Below are 16,123 nucleotides of genomic sequence, written 5' to 3' on the forward strand. Positions count from 1 at the left end.
GAGCAGCACCTCTACTCAAATGCAACAGTTGAGTTTTAAACTCCAAAATACTGAGTTTCATAATGAAAATGCTGACAAGACCACTAACCATTTCAGATCTGGCAGTGCTGCTACAATAAACATAAGGTAAGCAGTACTAGTCCTGCACACAAATTAGACTGTCTAATGTATAAAAGTCCACTATGTCCTTCTAGCATGAACTGCATTATCAGAAAGTTGGTTTGGAGTACTAAACATCAGAATGATGAAAATGAATGTCAAAGACAGCCCATCCAACACATTAATTTCCAGTTTCAGGGAGACAGGCTGTGCACAGAGACAGAGAAACAAGCCCTAATGCCATAAATCTACAGCACATATTTAACTCATCACATCTCTTACACCATTTTTTAGTTGTTTCCAGTAGTGTGTAAGGTAATGATTTTATATCCTTCTGTTTATCTATGTCTGAATTTCTCTCAGTGCAAATTAGCCTTGCTTCAGAACAAAACTTTGCTGATGATGGGAAGGATGCTGCTGTCCCTTTCTGTAATGTTTTTCACATTCACCATGGGATCAAGACTGCTGAGCCACCAGCAAAGCTGAAACCAATGACTTTAAATACAGAATATTGACAAAGAAGCAGAATGGAAATCCAGCTCTATGTAAGTGGAAATGCACATTCAGGAAAGAAAGGTGTCTGCAAAATCAGCCATTACAGACCCTAAGATTACTCTTGTGAAAATAACAGAAAAGTACTGCTGAGTGCTCTTTGCCAGCAGTGGAGCAAAGAGAAAAGAGGCACACTTTAGTGGAAATAGGCTCCATCATGGCATATAATGCCAATACCAAACTCCAGAAGAATTTTTTAAATGAGAGCAGTTGGAGAAGTTATCTCAGTGGCCCAGTTGCACACCAAGCACAAGACCATCCTTTCTCCTCCCCTCCCCAACCTGCTGACACTTGCATGGAAGATTGTGAGATGTTTCTGCCAGTGCTAGTCACAATGTAATGGAAAACCATTAGAGTATGTGACGAAGATGGCAAAACAGCCAAGAAGCATTAGCATACATTTTGCATACATCAAGAGCAGAAACATGTTCTGTAGTGTTCAGGAAAAAAAAAAAAAATATATATATATATACACACATATATATATAGTTAGGCTTTAAAAGCCAGTGCAGCTTTGCTTACTTCTTTAGTGATGGTTTTCTGTGTGCATTTAAGTCATTTAAGACTAGTACAACTGGTATTCGATTAAAATAAAATCTTGTAGTTCTTATGCAAACATATGCTGTGGTTTAGCCCTGACAGGCAGCTCAGCCCCACACAGCCGCTCAATCACTCTCCCCAGGTGGGATGGGGGAGAGAATCAGAAAGATAAAAGGGCGAGAACTCATGTGTTGAGATAAAGACAGTTAACTAGGTAAAGCAAAAACTGCATGCACAAGCAAAGCAGAACAAGGAATTTATTTACCACTTCCCATTGGCAGGCAGGTGTTTAGACACTTCCATGAGAGCAGGGCTCATCACATGTAATGGTTCCTTGGGAAGACGAATGCCGTCATTCTGAATGCCCCACACTTCCTCCTTCTTTCCTCCCAGCTGTTACTGCTGAGCATGACACCACATGGTATGGAATATCCCTTTGGCCAGCCTGGCCAAGCTGTCCTGGCTGTGTCCTCTCCCAGCTCTTAGCTCATACCCAGCCTCCTTGCTGGCAGGGCAGCACCAGGAGCAGGAAAGGCCTTGGCTTTGTGCAAGCACTGCTCTGCAACAATTAAAACATCAGTATGTCATCATCACTATTTTAATGAAAACCCAAAATAAAGCATTGTGGGAGCTCCTGGGAAGAAAATTAACTTTATCCCAGCCAAAACCATGTCAACATATTTAATACCTCCACATATAATTCCATCGAGGTTATATGAATTTTATGTATTTATTTCTCAATAACTACTTTTTCCATACAATCAGTGGGTGAATGTGAAACACTTTGTTCTTTCCAAATGAGCATCCACCGTATATTCTGTTCGAGGTTAGAGGCCTAGCTGTCTCATCAAAACTGCATTTTTCATAGTATCTGCTTGTACTTTCTGTCAATGTTCTCATATAATAAAAGTATAACTTTTGCCAGAGCACTTATTCGTCTAGTTCCAATTTAGCACGTATACGCTGATGATGATAACAGAGGCTGGAGGAAAAAAAAAAAATGTCCAAACATATATCTGTTTGTCAAAGGAGCTGGTCTTTCTTTTTTTAAAAAAACTTGAGACAGATCTAAATTTCTCTCTTCCCATTTAAGTCACCATCAGAAACAATGACCAAGAGAAAAACCAAAGCCTCAAAGTTCAGATTTGGTCTGAGCCCAAATTTAAAGCTCTGAGATATTTCAGGATGCCTTATTTCAGGAGTTTGTTTTTTATCTTTATAGAGACAAATATAATCACCGTATAATGTAGATGACAGCATAAGACCAAACTATAGAAGCTGTAGGTCCTTTACATTCAGGGTGATTTAGGAAAATTATGGTTACAAATCTGTATAAAATTATGTATATTACCATAGCTAGCATGACAGTGTAGTTGAATAATGCTCAAATCTGATGCTATTTAGTAACATAACTGCATCTTGCTTTACAGATCAACAGAAAAGTTTCAGGATCTGAGCTAGACTGAAAAGAAGAGCAACCAACCAATCTATAAAATTCCTATTGGTCTTTAAAGCAGAAAACATCAGGAGTGTGTTGTTAGATGAATTTAGCAGCAGGGAAGCCTGCAGCTCATCAGCTTTCTCTTCCTCAAAAGTAGGCACTTATTGCAGTCAAGAATTGCTGGAGATCTCTGGACACAGCGATGTTTTTGTTATAATAAAAAGGTCTGAACAATGCAATTGCACCTCCACAATCATCTTTTTTGTTTCTCCACTGCAATAATACACTTCTTTATGATGCACAAGGTGTATACTTTGATTACCAAACATGCGAGAAATGCAATGAAAACAATGAGAGAAATAAAACAACCACTAGTATTGCTTGTGTGGTGGACAAAGCAAACTAGAACTAGACACATCAGGTTCATTTCTTTTCTTCTTGTACTTTCGTCATCTCAGTTGCTTCATGGGAACAGTTTTCATTGTAGAAAGTTGTTCATCTACATTTGATGAACACAAAAGTCTTCATCGCAAATTCATATTTTGCTTCAGAAAAGACCTTTGGTGAAATCCTGGTCATGCTGGTATCAATAGGCCTCTTCTCTTTAGCTCAGTTGTGTCTCAACAGTTTCAATATTTTCACAAGCAATTTCTCAATAAAGTCCAAAAAAAGAAAAATACCTTACACTGAAGACAAAGAACCTGAAGACACAGTTGTTAGAAATGCTATCCTGAATGTGAGCAAACCTATGTCATTGACCTAAGAAGGTGTGAGAAAATCCTGGTGTTTCCCCACAGCCATCGTTGATCTTGGATCAAACTTGGGAACATCAGCTCGTAAGCTCTGCTGGACTTCTGTTTCATTCCTAGCCAATAAGTTCAGTAGAAGGAGAGACTTCCATCAGTATTCACACACCAACAGCGTTATTGTATACAGAGAACTTTCACCTTGTTAGTAATTATCACAGCTATGACACAACCAGTCTTTCCTCCACATAAAGCATGAAATGTCCTGCTATCAGCGCTGCTAAGTAGCACTGTAAAGAAACAAATTGACATAAAAATCAGCAATGGAAGGAAACAAGTTGTATCTGGGAAGAGCTATAAGGAAAAGAGAAAAAAAAAAAACACTGCAAAATGGAAATTTCCCTTCATTTTTTCATTATTAGGTACCCGAGGAAGATGGAGAAGAAAAGTAACTCTTATGTCAAATTCCAAAGTGGTCCTTCCAGAAGAAACAATTGACATTATAAGAAATAATCTTGAATATTCTTCAACGTTAATAGTTTGTAACATATTGCAAGAGTTCAACAACAGAAGACAGCTAATAAGGAATGGCTTCCATTTTCTGTTCTGCTATGCCCTTTCAGCCTCTCAATGTTTTCAATTTACAACCTGCAAAATAGTAGAACAAAATAGAAATGTGACATTCAATTACTATACATAAAGCAATTGGAAATTAGTAGACAATAAGAATTATATATTTGCAGAGTACATATTCCCCCCTCCCCCAATACATATGTCAATATTTGAAGGATATTCAAGATGCCTTTTTTTTTCTTCCTTTGTAAGGATTCTATTCTACTTTTTAAAATGTATTCCATTCTATAGCAATCTTCAGAGGCAGGTTCTCCGTATCTTCTTGTTGATTAACGCCTGAAAAGTTCTGCTGTATTTAAAAACTGGGACAAATAGGGCAAGGACTGCCCTGAAAATAATCAGTTATAAGGCATGTTGTTCATATGATACTGATAAATCCCAGTTTTGTTTTTCTTGGGGTAAGAGAGGTCCCTTCCATTACCATAAAATAGCAAAGGAATGGCAAATATGTAAAAGAATATTGCATTCAACAAGTCAAATATTTTATATGTTTAATTTACAAGTTAACAAATTTCAAACCATTTTAAAGGCTACAACCATGCCAGAAAATAAAAGACACTGCACATCACAGAATGTTGTTCATTGATAAATTATTTTCTGGAATTCATATTAACAACCATATTACTGAAGTACTCTCTAGCCCTCCAGTGTTACATTTCAAGGTAATATGTGACAGATTTGAACATTCTTAAGGCAGAAAATCTCCAGAGTGTGTAGATTGCGGCTTTGCTCACTGGGAGATTACAGTGGCTTTTATATCTGTTACAAATGTGCAGTTATACTGATAACTTCAAAAGTGGAATATTACATATCATGCTAAAATTTTCCACTAGACTGTTATGTTCTTTCTTTGTTTCTTGCTTGCTTGCTTTTTTTTTATTTTTTTTTTATTTCCATTTAGCTATTGCTGGTTTGCCAGAGATCTTGAACTTGAGAAAGGTTAGACATCACAATGCTGGAGCAGTTTGTGAGCATCAGCAGATTTAGCTTGTAATTTCATTGATCTATGTGGGCTTGCTGTTTGCAAACCAGCTGCTGCACTGTTTCCCCACAGCTACTGATCTGAGTAGCATTGATTTTTTCCCTTACATTAACATAGCATTACTTCTTTAATGGGCAATAAATGACTGGATGTAAATACAAACAGGGCTGCAACAACAAAAGAGGAAAAAAAAAAAAAAAGGTCTTTTTTTATTTAAAGAACTCTATTAATATTTTCCACAAAAAAATGAAAGCATGAGTTATTGATCAAGATAAATGCTATTTTTAGTGTTTTTATTTGCACACATTTCTTTTGCCAAGAAATCATCTTTTTTCCTACTGTGTTTACTCGTATTTCAAAATGTTGCATCTTATAGAGATTGCATTTTTGCCTCAGTATAAATGGTAAAACAGATTCTTTTTACAAAGAATTACTGAAAGCAACACAAAAGTTTCTCTTCACTGTGCTTATACTAAAGCTAGACAGACCCGTATGAGTTGTGAAGGGAGACATCAGTTGTTAGCACTCACATTTTTAGCATTTAAAAAAACTGAATGTTTCAACAGAATGGGTATGACACCTGCAGAATAGCAGGAACTGAGTATCTTAGGTAAAATAAATATAATATGCTTCATATAAGGTCATGGTCTCAACAAATGCTACTTAGTCCTTCAGTGGAAAATGTTTTAAACATTCCTACAGAGTTAAAATTCAATGCACTTCAGAAAGGACAGTAAGGGCAAAATAAGAAATAAAAATAAATTTAAAAAAAAAAGAAGAAGAAAAAAAAAAACACACACACAACCTAATAGCTTAGTCATTTCTGGATGAACGATGAACCTGATCAGGCAAAGGTTCCTGATCCACTTTAACATTGGGCTCCAATCAGCAGAGATGTCCATACCTTAAAGAGATGCAAAATTGAATGTAGTTCCCACAGACAATTCACAAAGAGATGGGACTGAGAGTTCTGGGAGTAATTCTGGGAATTAGCAGGTGAGAGCTTCCAGAGAAGAAAAAAGGCAGTGAGTTACAACTTTCTGGGCTGCAGATGATGGTAGACTAGTGCCAGTAATTTCCTCAGTGCCATAATAAAGTTAACAGCACCTCAGAAAACACAGATGCTCCAGCAAGACCCAATAGGCATAGGAGTACCCTGTAACTGTTTATGAAGGAGGATTTACTGTAATAAACAGCTCTTTTTCTAGCCATGCATCCTGGTTTGCCTGCAGAAAAGGTGCAGTGACGGCAGATGGGAATTCCTCATTCTCATGTCTGTCTACTCCTACACCTAGAGGGGGGAAATACTTCACACAGGTGCTCCAGAGGTACCTATTGGAGACTTGCTCAGAGAGCAGTAAAATAATTCTAACTGAAAGAACCTGGCATGTGATATGATGCTGAAGCCAAAATAACCCACAAAATGAATACCAGAATTTACACTGTTCCAAGGTAAAATGTACATGTTGTCAGTCTAACCAATCTCCCCTACTTTCACTGTCCTCTCACTTTGGCTAGCCAATATTTAATGTCCATTTTAGCAGACGCAATGTCCAAATCATTAAAAATTATATTAACACAGGCTCCAATCAGAACCTTTAGAGCCTCCTATTATTAACCTCTTTACACTCTTAGGTGAAGACTTTCAGTGCAAGTTTTTTGCCATCATTTATTCAATTTTTAATCCACTGTGAGATTTTGCCCCTTACCTCATAGTTATATTTTTCCCTTAATAGTCTTTTATGAAAGACCTTATAGGGAGTTTTTTGAAAATCCAAATAAATTATGTTCACTGGGTCACCTTTATCTACTATTTTATTAACTTTTTCAAAGCACTTCAGCAGGTTAGAGGAGCATGCCTTCCCTTTACTGATGTTGTGCAGCTTTGACCCTATTAGGTTATACTTATCCATTTGCTGAACTATTCTATCCTTAATTAGACTCTCAATCTATTTCCCCAGAAGCAAGGTGAGGTTCACTGGTCTTAATTCGCAAGAACTCTTTTTGGTCCTGTCTTAAAAACAGACACCATATTAGAAATTTTCCAAATACCACTGTTCTATATCATATCCCCTTGCAAGTGTCTCCTCGATTTCATACTTCATTCTGATGAATGCTACCTACTTTTAATGATTTTCCATTTTTACATGAGTTGATCAAATCACTCAGTACTTCCCACGTAAAAGACTACAATTTTTGGTAGTGCAGCTCTTCCATTTATATTTTGAGCATGGCAAATATTTCAGCTGTCATCTATGAGAAAGAACAAGGTGAAAGTCTATTCAACTCTTTGAACTCTTTTCCTGTGGTGAATAGTTAACCATGGTTTTAATTTGATTTTTTTTTCTTTTCAATTTTTTTGCCCAAGTCCTCAGCTCAGAAACTGTTCATTTATTTCCTCAAAGTTATAAAATCTACTCTGCAGCTTTTGGGGCTTTTGGTTTTTATTTTAGTGGATAAGCATGGCCCATCAACCTCAAAAGATTATTTGCTAGCCTCACTTTAAGCACTGTTCTTGGAGAAAAAGTGGAAAGGGAGGATCAAATCCTACCACCATACGTTAATAACCAGTCAGACTCACCAGCAGTATCTAACACCAAGAGTTATTAAAAGTGTCTTTCACATGAATCTGACAAAAACCAAATACAAAGAAAGTGTGCTTATATGAAAAGGTATAGTTTTTGTATTCTGGGCTTGTAGAAGATGTGCTTCATCTATGCTTTAGGTACACAGGCGTTAATGATCAGGAAATATTGTCGAACACGATTTTTAGTGAAAAAAGCATTGAAAATTCCCAGTGAAATGTGTACATGGCTAAGCAAAGGTCAGCAAGCTATTGAGTAAACCTGAAGTGTTCACAATAGAGGATTAGAAACAGAATTTTCAGCATTCAGTGAAGTCAGTGGACTTTCCTCTGGAATTTGAATGTTTGAGAAAATTAAAAAGGAACTTCATCTGGAAATTCTGATTTTGATTGTGAGTCCTATAAAGCCAACAGGTATGAAAGCATATATTTCAAACTATGCCATGTTTCCACAACAAAAATCCACATTGCATTAGTTTCACCTGCGTTTGAATTTCATTACAAAAAATATCGCATAGCTCTAACTCTAAGTACTAAGGTAGATTACTGCTGGCTTTATTTTCCCTTCAAATAAAAGTTCCAGTTTCATCTGTGTTTGGAGGCTCTACATGCTGCACTGTTAAACACAGATTTCTGGTAAAATTATATTTCTGTTGAATTTAACATATTACAATAGAACATATTTTAATGCGTGTGTTGAGCATTAAAACATTTTTTCTTCAGGGAAATTCTGGTAAACAGTAACTGTCAAAAATTGTAATGAAACAAAATTAAATAATAGAAAATAGTCTGTAACAACAACTTTTCTGCTCAGGTTAACAGAAGTTCAGCTCTGAATCTTCTAACTTTTCCTTTACTAAGAGCAGAAATATTGAAGAAGGAAAAGTCAGGTACACAAATATATAATGTTGAAGAAGATATGGAAATTATCATTGTTATCATTCTTCACTTGTTTACTGTAAAGTGCACTTCAATTAATATAAGAAAAATACAACTAAATTAATTTAGAGATGATTTTATTGTTATGGCAATTTCCTTTTCTGTATTTTTAATTTATAAACATTTTCTTCACAAAATCATGAAAATATAGGAGTATCATTTAAGCATTCTGAACTGGAGTAACTTGTAGAAGCATGCATTATGTCAGGAAGAAACCGATCCGAAGAAATTAAACTGCATCAGAAATATTGACAGGCATAAAGATTGAATTACATGAATATGAGATACATACAGACTTGGAGCAGTTCTGCTTAGTGATCAATGTCAAATGAATTTAAAAATTATTTTTTCCTTCCTCTGTCTTTTCTTTATTTTAGATTTTAATTTGAATTAGTGGTAGGAAATAAAATCACTATTTATTACGTTCGTTTTCAAATAAAAAAAATCTAACTAGTAAAAGCTGTTTTGAAGTTAAAACTTCCATTTTCTAGAGATCAAGTAGCAATATAGTTTATCTTTGTCATGATACAAATTATTCAGAAGCAAGAAGTAAAATTTGAGTCTTGAAAGTTTCTGCCTATTAATGTGGTAAGCAGGCAATGTACACAGGCTGTACAATGAGGTTGTATTGCCCCCTATAGTCACTGTGTGTCAGCTGGGAGGGGAGGGGGAAGAGAAAGGCAAGAGCAGAAGAAATCATTTGCCAAAAGTGCTGTGCATTTGGGCTTGATTCATACTTTGGAAAGGGCATGGTGGAAAACAACAGACAAATCTATCCCAGCTGTACTGTTCAAGAAGAATCTGTATGCTTTATTCTTCAAGCATGAAAGGACAAAATAAAATGTACCCTCACATGCAGATCAGAAGACCTCTGCAGCCCTGCAATCCGGCTGTGTTTGGGGTGTATTTTGTCAAGCTCTGATACCTGTACACTGACAGTGCACCAACAACGATGATGTACCTGCCCTGTGGACTCAGCTGCAGGAAATGGTTGACCTTGATTCACCAGAAAAAGGCAGGAAGGCCTTCTCACTTTTTCTCTCAGTGAGCATACCTTTGGGGGCTGAGCGTAACAGGGACGTTTAACTCCAAGGCACACAGGACTAAAACAAGTGCTTGAACTGCAGAGTATATACACCAGCTGCTTGTTGAAGCAGCTTCAGCACCTGGACTAGAAAGATACAGGTTCTTCTTCAGCAGTAGGAACAAAAGTTCATGCTGCCCATGGTCACTGGCAATGATGCTCTTTAGTAGCCCCTGGGCCTAGGGGATGCAGGATGTTTTCCAGATCCCCACAGAATAATATGTCACTTTAACCGCCAGCACAAGGACACAGTTACATGCCAGGACTCACATATTCCAGTCAAACACACCTTTCTTAACTTTGCTATCAAATAAAAAAATGTTAGCTGCTCATAAAAGAGATTGAATTTCAGCAGCTGTCCTAATACTCTTCTCTTATGAACGTAATTATGTACAGCATTCAGTATATCTTTTAATCGGTGCAAACACAATATAACAAAAAGCATTAAATTATTGAGGATCTCTTAAAAATATCTAATCAACTACTGGTGCTATTGTGCCAAAAAACTTCATGGAGATGACAAATATTCAATAAACTCAGACTTGATAGGATGTAATACACTTTTATCACTGTTCTTGTTTCTGGAGACAGTTTTTCTTCTTTCACAGTCACATGGACATCTTCAGTTAGAAGAAGTTAGTGCTGCTCCTAAGAGGTGTTAGTTCTCATTTTTGAGTCACCTACCTCTTCTCCTTAGGTGTCATAAACATGTTTGTAGTCATGAAATGAATTGGTAGGAGAACTTAAGGAGCCAAAACCTTATTTTTTATCCTTATCATATTATTTTTAATTTGGATCAGTTGTTGAGGTTCACCATTTAGCAGCATCCCTGTTGGTAGCTGCACAAGGGACAGGAGAAAAATAAATTGTAGTAGGAGGTTATGGAAAACACCTAACTCTATGGCAGTGATGTCTTGTGCCAGTTAAAATCTTTGTGTAGCTATGGTTTCAGGAACATGAATTGTCCTTAAAATGTCTTTATATTTCATTCATTCTGAAAAAAGCATAATAATTGTTCCTATTTTCATACCTTCACAAATCTTCTCTGTCCAGACAGAAAAGACAGTTTTGCAAAGCAGAGCTGAACAAGTTGTTTCATTTTTGTGAGTATATGCCCAGATACAGTCACATATCAAATCTTTATTTTACTATGATGACTAGAGACTCAATAATGACTAAACTACTGATGAAATGTGATTGCTGCTTACCCAGCAGATCAATACTGTCTCACTGCATCCTGGTGTGGAGGGGCTGTATCCTGAAAATATTCAACGGTTTATTTTACTCTACCACAAGCTCTTTGAAGCAGGGTCAGTTTTTTGTTCTGCTAGCCTTGTAGATAGCATGAGTTCTGCAGCTCCATGGAAGTTAAATAGTCTGCAAAGTTTACCAAGAAAAAAAAAAAATTACAATATCTACAAGAGGTGTCACATCTTCTAGTTGCCTCACCTAGATAACTGGCTTTTCTCTTCTAGTCTCTCATTTTACTTTCTTTCTGTCCTGTATACACTGAAACACTCTTGCATACTAGATATCATTGTGCAGTTATTCAGCTAACATAAATTACTAACAGTGAGAAACTCAAGGGTGTTATTATCTTTGCCCTTTATTTTCTGTCATTTATGCTTCTTTCCTTACTTATGTGTTTGTATTCAAACACATGTATGCATATACATTAAATTATTTCACTGACTAGTGGAAAATAAGGAATAGTATTTCTTGTCCATTGGCTATTATTTTTGTCTAAAATCCATCAAACAGTTGTCTTCAACGAACACAATTTGATTGTGTCTAAAGAACATTCAAACACTATGTTCTGATATTCATGAAACTGGGAGATTTTCATCATTAGGAACATAATATAATGTGACTTTGTACTAAAGAACCAAAAATCTCTGTGTGACACAAATCTAACCCCTTAAATGTGTAACCAGCTTTCAGCAGTAGTGCACTGCCTAACATGTGCAGAAGACAGTTACACATTTGGGGAAGCAACATTTCTGAATGCCAAACATGCAGAGAAGAGCCACTAAATCTTATGAATTATCCATGCAGAGCAGACAGAACATTTGTTTTCAAGGGCAAATGAGAAAGATCCCCTGACCTGTGTGGTAAACTACATGTTAATACATTTATCCATCTGTGGACTGTAAAGGACAAAGTCAACACAGAGAGAAATGAACCAAGTCTGTAAGTCTGCCAAGCTACCAAAATCATTATGCCATCCATTTTCCTGGCATTTTTTTTAAGCTCATGTAGGGCATACACAATGAAAAATAGGTCTCTAATTCAAATTTGAGTTGCTTGCAATCCACAGATTGCAGTATTAAATATATTTACATTATTTGGATAACCCTTAATTGAATTTGTTTTACATACTGTTTCTCCATATTTGTTTAGTCACCTCATAACTAATACAACAGAAAGAGTAAAATAAACCAATGGTAGATATTCTAAATGGAGATGCTTCTGCACTTCCCCCAGTCTTCACATGGAAGCATACTCAAAGCTGCCATGATCCTCTCAAAATAGTGTGTTTTGTTATGGTTGTCAGCACTAACATTTGAAGGATAACAATTCAGAAGAGAGACAAGGTGGTTAATTGATGTCTCCTGAATACTTTCAACATGTAACACTCAAATTTGGTTCCCATACCTGATGGGTTTTGAAGCATGTCTCTAATTGTTCAAGAGAAGGCAATTGTAATACTAGAGGAGCAGACCAGAGAATTAATTCTGACGGGGAATGACAAGTTTAAACTCTCTAGTAGTGCAAGGAAACTCCAAAGTGAATACAAATCCATCTTAAAGCTGTTTACGTTAGCTGGATAGGGTAAAGAGTTCTTATTAGGACTCGGAAAATCACAATTCCTCTTGCTTTTCTGTTGCTTCACCAGGAAGAATATGTGACTCGGCTCTTTTACAGCACGCTTGCATTTCATCAGCCCCATCACAGAGAAGTCTGAACTTCTGACATTCCCTGTTAGACTTTGATTTTTTTCCCTCGTGCATTCACAGTGAGGAGAGGCAGAAGCACCTTTTCCATTCCTCCTACCATGGTGTTGCAAAATCTGACACAGATCATGTACGTCTGTTAAAGGACTCTAATCATCAACATTAAGAGTATGACACAGTGTTATGTGGAATGTACCAGTCTACATGGATTGCAGTCTTTCTAAATCACTGGGATGTAATTAGACAAAAAATATTTTGAACATTTGTATCTCTGACGACTGTATAATCTTGCAACAAACATTTCTGAGCATTCATCACTTTGCTTTTTGATATCTCCTCGCAGTTTAATTTCTTATATATACATCTAATTTTTCTTTCACATTATTTTTCCCATATGACAAGTACATTACTTCCAGCTGCTGAATTGATTTTTAGGAAGAATCTTGATTCACCTAAATTGTCATAAAGCTTCTCATGAAACTTTTCAGAAAATGTCCAGATTCAATTCCATCTCTCATAAGTATCGTAAAGTAGGAAGAAATGATAAGCTAGCAGAAACAGTCATATTGTTCTAACAAATGCTTTTGAAAAGATAAATTTGTCGCCTCTGTTTTATACTTGTACAGTGTCTAGAACCAGTGAAAGACTGCAGAAGAGTGCCATGAATATGCTTTTTTTCTGGGGACACACAATCGAGAGAGGAGCACAAAGCACAATGTTACCCATCTGATCTCATTTACACTGGGACTATCCACTGAGTGGCTTAGGCATATTCAGCATTTTAACACCATCTTAACTAAAGCTTGCTCATACAACAGTTTCTGGCCCTATATATTTTATTTTATGTTACAACTGGAATTTGTTCTTTTCCTGTTTGTTTCCTAAATTCTTCTAATTGAATCTTTACTACTCTTCTTTATTGTGAAATGTTTTTCTTTTTTTTTTGTTTTGTGATTAGATGTTGCATTTTCATTTTATCTCTCCTCCTCTACCCTTCTTGCTTTTCCCATCTCCCCTCTCCTCCCCTCTCCTCCCCTCACCTCTCCTCCCTCCTCCTCTCCTCTCCTCTCCTCTCCTCTCCTCTCCTCTCCTCTCCTCTCCTCTCCTCTCCTCTCCTCTCCTCTCCTCTCCTCTCCTCTCCTCTCCTCTCCTCTCCTCTCCTCTCCTCTCCTCTCCTCTCCTCTCCTCTCCTCTCCTCTCCTCTCCTCTCCTCTCCTCTCCTCTCCTCTCCTCTCCTCTCCTCTCCTCTCCTCTCCTCTCCTCTCCTCTCCTCTCCTCTCCTCTCCTCTCCTCTCCTCTCCTCTCCTCTCCTCTCCTCTCCTCTCCTCTCCTCTCCTCTCCTCTCCCTCTCCTCTTTCCCTTTCCCTTTCCCTTTCCCTTTCCCTTTCCCTTTCCCTTTCCCTTTCCCTTTCCCTTTCCCTTTCCCTTTCCCTTTCCCTTTCCCTTTCCCTTTCCCTTTCCCTTTCCCTTTCCCTTTCCAGCATTCCCTTTGCAGGATGGCATCCAGACGGGTTTTGAATATCTGCAGAGAAGGAGACTCCACAGTCTCTATGAGCAACCTGTTCCAGTGCTCTGTCACTCTCACAGCAAAGAAATGCCCCCTCAAATTCTGCCGGAATTTCCTGTGCTTCAGTTTGTGCCCATTGCCTCTCGTCCTGTTGCTTGGCACAACCAAAAAGAGACCAGCTCCATCCTCTCAACATTTAGATATTGGATATTTATATCTAGAGATATGTATATACATTGATGAGGTCTCCCCTCAGTCTTCTCTTTTCCAGACTAAACAGGCCCAGCTCTCTCAGCCTGTCCTCATATGACAGGTGCTCCAGTCCTCTAATCATCTTCGTAGCCCTCCTCTGGACTTGCTCCAGTAGTTCTATGTCTCTCTTGTACTGGGGAGCCCAGAACTGGAGACAGCACTCCAGGTGTGGTCTCATCAGGGCTGAGTAGAGGGGCAGGACCACCTCCCCTGACCTGCTGGCAGCACTCTTGCAGGATACACAATGCACCCCAGGATACCGTTGGCTTTCTTGACCCCTGGGGCACATTGCTGACTCGTGGCCAGTCTGCTGCCCACCAGCACTCCCAGGTCCCTCTCTGCAGAGCTGCTCTCCAGCAGGTCAGTCCCCAGCCTGTACTGATGCTTGGGGTTATTCCTCCCTAGGTGCAGGACCCTGCACTTGCCTTTGCTGAACTTCATGAAGTTCCTCTTGGCCCATCTCCCCAGCCTGTTGAGGTCCCTCTGAATGGCAGCACAGCCCTCTGGGGTATCAGCCACTCCTCCCAGTTTTGTGTCATCAGCAAACTTGCTGAGGGTGCACTCAGTTCCATCATCCAGGTCGTTGTTACTCTTATCTCTTTCAGTTGCCACTACCTCATCTCCAACTGTAATTAATGCTCTTAAATTCTATATTTTACTTTAATGATGCAATCAATACAGAGACATTATAATATTTCAACACTTACCTATAACTATGGGGTATCACCACATAAATATATTATAAAATGTACCTATGCCCCAAATGTACCTATGACCAACTCTTGTTGGTCTTCATTTTATTGTTTACCTCCCTCACCTTTTGTGTTTCATTTAGATTGATATCATGTTTCTGAATAATAAGAACTTTAAAACTGCATGATTGCAGCATAGGTAAAATGCCACTGCTGTTGGTCAAATACTAATGAAAATGAATGCAGTTTCCCACCAAATCTGGACTATAGTTCTAAAAGCAGTCATCTGAAAATAGGCAGTGTTTAGAAATGCATGACTACAATGTGTACCCTTGAAGAAAATAGTATTTATTAATATTTCTAAAGGACCATATGTCTCTTTTAGTAGATCATACCAGTTTCGTTCGTGCAGGCCAATAAGGGTCATTAAACACCAATGGGTCTCTGAGTCCTTCTTCAGAGTCGATGACACTGTAGGCTTCACCAGGGATTTCATTTTCCTTCTGTACAAGATCTGCAGGGCAAAGGAGGCAAATGAACTATGAAAAACATAATCACTGCTTTTACTGTTGCTTTTTTCATCATAAAAAATCCATTTATTTAAATTCCATTAAAAAAACACATTTGCCTACTGAAAGCATAAATATATTCTTTTGTTATATTTACAATTTTTCATTTCAAGATTTGACAACCTCTTTGATAAAAAAAAGTTTAAAACATTCTCCATAATAAACATTACACAAGCTTGATATACAAACTTTGGGACAAAGCAAGTGGTTAACAAAGTAAATTTCTCTAGAACGGTTTCTCAGAAATTGTGGAAAAGTATTTCACAAGTTCCTGAGGGGATTAGTAGTCTAATACAGTTTCAGAAGTGGCTTGAGCACTAAGGTTCAGATTTTCAAAAGTACTTGGGCATTTAACTCATATTTTAATTTAAGAGAATTAGACCCCAAAACACCTATGAGGATCTAGAATTTAGGACAAAAAGCCTTACTGGAAGTCAAGGGGATTTGGGTTATCAAAGGCCAGATTTTTTTTAAGTATTTAGGAATTGAAAGACAGCGATAGTCACCTAGGTGATTTTTTTTCAAAGTAGAGTGAAGAAAGGTTAAGCC

At 37.6% G+C, this 16,123-nt stretch overlaps 1 long non-coding RNA gene across 1 annotated transcript; it reads right to left on the bottom strand.

Moving 5' to 3' along the window:
* Positions 1–1,159: 1,159 nt before the first annotated feature.
* Positions 1,160–15,486, bottom strand: LOC308192663. Its single transcript, XR_013948975.1, has 3 exons — positions 15,401–15,486; positions 10,809–10,977; positions 1,160–4,026 (listed from the first exon to the last, which is right to left on the bottom strand). It is a non-coding gene; the product is annotated as an uncharacterized lncRNA (long non-coding RNA).
* Between the last annotated feature and the right edge of the window lie 637 nt (positions 15,487–16,123).

The sequence above is a fragment of the Anser brachyrhynchus genome, assembly GCF_964034855.1.
Source record: "Anser brachyrhynchus genome assembly, chromosome: 3".
Classification (NCBI taxonomy): domain Eukaryota; kingdom Metazoa; phylum Chordata; class Aves; order Anseriformes; family Anatidae; genus Anser; species Anser brachyrhynchus.